Below are 3,831 nucleotides of genomic sequence, written 5' to 3'. Positions count from 1 at the left end.
AACAGCCTGGATAACCTTTGCTAAGGCCTTAGAAATGGGAAAGGACTGTGCAAGTTATTGAGGAATCACAGATAGATACAATAAGCACCTTTCCCGGGACACATTAATCCAATGAATGGTCTGATGGTGAGCAAAACATTTGAATCCAAGACCTGTGATCTGCCTGTAGCTCTGACAAAGGAGAGTGGAGGGGAAATATTCAACAATAGCCCAATCCATTTAGGGACTATCCCACCCCATTCTAACATACAGCATATATCCATCAAACTAGCCAGAATTTTTAAAAAAAATTATTTCTATTCAAATACAAATACAGTTCCCAGTGGAACTGTTCCCAGGATTTTTTATAATCCATTGGTTTTTTTGTTATATCAACTGAATTCTCATATTTGTACATCACTTATGCATTTTGAATTCATATCTCAGAAATTTTAATGAGAGACCACTGCACAAAGACTTGGAGTGTTCCCCTAAAAGGGAGATAGGATGATTAATAGGTGTTTGTTGTTTGATCATTAAAACTAGGAAGTAATGATTTCCTTCTATGTTTTAAAACAACTGATAAGACCAGATGGCTTAAGACAACATGGCTTAAGGCTTAATCTTTTAGCGAGTCTAAAAATCCAATTAAATCTGAGAGATTCGCCCCAGGAAAAGGCACAGGAGCACAGAGTGTACAATTTTTATTACAATTTCAGAGAGTACATGAACTTCAGGTTAAGAATCACTGCCTACTGATGATGTATTCTATATGAGCATGAGCTAACTGCTTTGGATTTGAAATCAATCACCATTTTTTTACACCTACTATGTGTCAGACACTTAGCCAGGCACTCCACGTCCACTTCAGCATCATCCTGGGAAGTAGATAGAGACTGCTGTGTATAACAGAGCAGGAATCTTCTTTCCTCTTTCACCTTTTCCCCATAACAACTATTAACATTCCAAAAATGGAATGTTCTTCCAATGAACACATTCTGGGAAATGTTAATGTAGTCAAAATCCTTTAATTTAAAGGTGAGGAAACTGAAGCAGAGAGAGAGAGTTAAAATGCCTGAAGTAAGATGGTGAGTTGGTACAGGTTGGGCTTAGACCCAAGCCTGTCTCCTGGGTCTGTGCTCTTTGACTACATCCATCAACTACAAGAGGTCCCCAGTGCAACAGATAACAAGTTGTTTTGGTTTGGGTTTCCCAGAAGCTGACACTCAGACAAGAATATGATAGCAAAGTAGTTTGATGGGGAGGGAAAATAAACACCAGGAGAGGAAGAAGGAAATACGCCAAAAAAGGTAGTCAATATGGGGTATGTTATCAAGTCAGTTACAACTGTGGGTGACTGGAGATTTATCCTATTGGGGAAACTCCTGGGGGTCAATATGGGACACACACCTTAGAGTTACTGCACAAAAGGGACTGGGTAGCTGGGTTATTTATACACCAACTGCAGCCAGTTATTGTTTGAGGGCTGTTTAGGGAATAGGGAGATGCATTCATTCTAGCCCTTCCAGCCTCCTTCATTGGGCAAAACAGGCTTCAGTGGCCAAAGAAGCCTCTTAATCAAAGAAATGCAAGTGCTGACAGTTGCAAGTCACTCAGCAGATACAGAAGATGAGGGAATATTTTCAGGCTACTGACAGTGTCTGCTACATGTGTGTATTAATGTTCATGGTCAGATCTGTGCGCTGGTACATGGCTTATTTGTTTGGGGGTTGGGAGTCTTGGCTCCTCATTTCAATATATTTAAGCTTCTTTTGGCGATATAGAACTGAATACCATTTTGAGACTCAGGGAAGTGATTCTGGAGACAGCAACCAAGATAATGCAAGGTTTGTGAAGCAGGCCAAGTTGGATGATGGCTCTGGGTTTATTTAGTTTATTTACCCTGCAGAAGAGAAAGTTGAAACAGAGCTTAATTTTAATCCACTGAATCAAATCATTTTCCAAATTCTGTTAGTTCTATATCCATAGTGACTTTCTTTTTCCCACAGGGCTTTGCCTAGGCTCTCAGTATTTATCATCTAAACCAGTCATTTTCAACACTGTTAGATGTAATGCTTTCTTTCCTAAAAAATAAATAAAAATTAAAAATATTCATGATGACTGTTCAGTATATGGAAATTAAAATTATAGATAATATAATCTATCAAAATATATCGTTCCACAAACAACAAAATAATACCCTGACTTTAATACATAGAGAAATAAAGGAAAGTAGTTTATAACAAAATAATAACATATTTCAGTAAACTAGTGTGTGTGATCAAGCAGTCAAATGCTTGCACCTCTTCATAATTTGAGCATCATAGTTATAAATGCAGACCAGTACAGGTGTGTTGTATTAGGACTCGAATATCATTAGTAGTGTGTATATTGGTAAAACAGTGTTAAATGCCAGGTCCAGACTATTATAGAAAGGAATATTCAGTTTTTTATGTGGAATTCAGAACAATTTTTAGTTGTTTGGCCTAAACTGCCTAGATACCTATCATTCTTTTTTTTTTTTTGAATGTAAAACATTTAATTTAAAAATGTTGACACTGCAATATATAAAATAGCTATTATAAATGCACATAGTGGATTCTATAGCTGCCAGGTTTACTTTTTTTTTTTTTAATAAGGAAACTGTAAGTTACACTGTGGTTAAGACTTGTATCTTTACCCTTGAAAAAGCCCACATTCTATCACAGTGATGTATGGTCAGACTTAACAGCCCCAATTGTTAAACACTTGGATCAAGTCATAACCAGTTTTATTGCAAAAGGACCCTGTACACATTTATCAATTCTAGTACCTTAATAGCTACCCAACAAGTCATTAACATACAGAAACATGCATCATGAGAAGCAAGAAATATCACCCATCCCTTCTGCATATTAGCAACTTGTCACTCCTGAGCAACAGTGCTCACATCACTGAGGTCTGTGAACAGTCAGTCACTTTTCGCATTCATCCTGAGTGAAAGATGGAATGACTTAAGTACAAATGCAGCATATTACAAACAATTTCTTACAGAAGAAGACACAAAGTAAACCAAAGTATTTTACAGAATTTACTACAAAACACCATAAAAACTGCCTTCACTTAAGCTCTCTCTCCCCGTATCCGGCGAGCCGACTGGATGTCTTTGGGCATGATGGTGACTCTCTTAGCGTGGATGGCACACAGATTAGTATCTTCAAATAAACCCACCAGTTACGCTTCACTAGCCTCCTGAAGCGGCACTCTGGAACCTCAAGTCGGTTTTGAAATCCTGGGCTATCTCCCTCACCAACCTCTGGAAAGGCAGCTTCCGGATCAGAAGCTCGGTGGATTTCTGGTAACGACGTATTTCTCGAAGCGCAACGGTCCCGGGCCTGTAGCGATGAGGTTTTCTCATCCCGCCGGTAGAGGGGGCGCTTTCCCGGCCGCTTTAGTGGCCAGCTCTTTGCAGGGCGCTTTGCCACCCGTGGACTTAGGAGCAGTCTGCTTGGTTCGGGCCATTTTCTTTCACCCAATGCCGAAGTTTTACGCCGCTTCTCCGACAGCCGCGCCGCTCCTGCTGCCCAATGAAGAACCGCAGTCGCCGAACTAATGGAAGAAGCTCCTCCGACTACCGACCAAACCGCTCTGCATTCGATGCCTATCATTCTTGACTCCTGTTCACTAAACACTAGTAGCAAATCATAAGATCCCACAAAATTTCAAAACATGTCTCAGGAGCAGTATCACCCCTATTGAGAACCACTGACTCATTAAAGAAAAATCTCAATTGTTCCCCCAACCTCTAATCTTTATTCTCTCTCATCTGCCCTCCACAGAGCCACCGAGTCAACTTCCTAGAATGTAGGGCAG

At 39.9% G+C, this 3,831-nt stretch overlaps 1 pseudogene; it reads right to left on the bottom strand.

Moving 5' to 3' along the window:
* Window positions 1-3,081: 3,081 nt before the first annotated feature.
* LOC132364713 (histone H3.3A-like) lies at window positions 3,082-3,596 on the bottom strand (annotated as a pseudogene).
* Window positions 3,597-3,831: the final 235 nt, after the last annotated feature.

Source organism: Balaenoptera ricei, chromosome 4 (genome assembly GCF_028023285.1).
Source record: "Balaenoptera ricei isolate mBalRic1 chromosome 4, mBalRic1.hap2, whole genome shotgun sequence".
Taxonomy (NCBI): Eukaryota; Metazoa; Chordata; class Mammalia; order Artiodactyla; family Balaenopteridae; genus Balaenoptera; species Balaenoptera ricei.
This window is presented reverse-complemented; position numbering and strand designations above follow the sequence as displayed.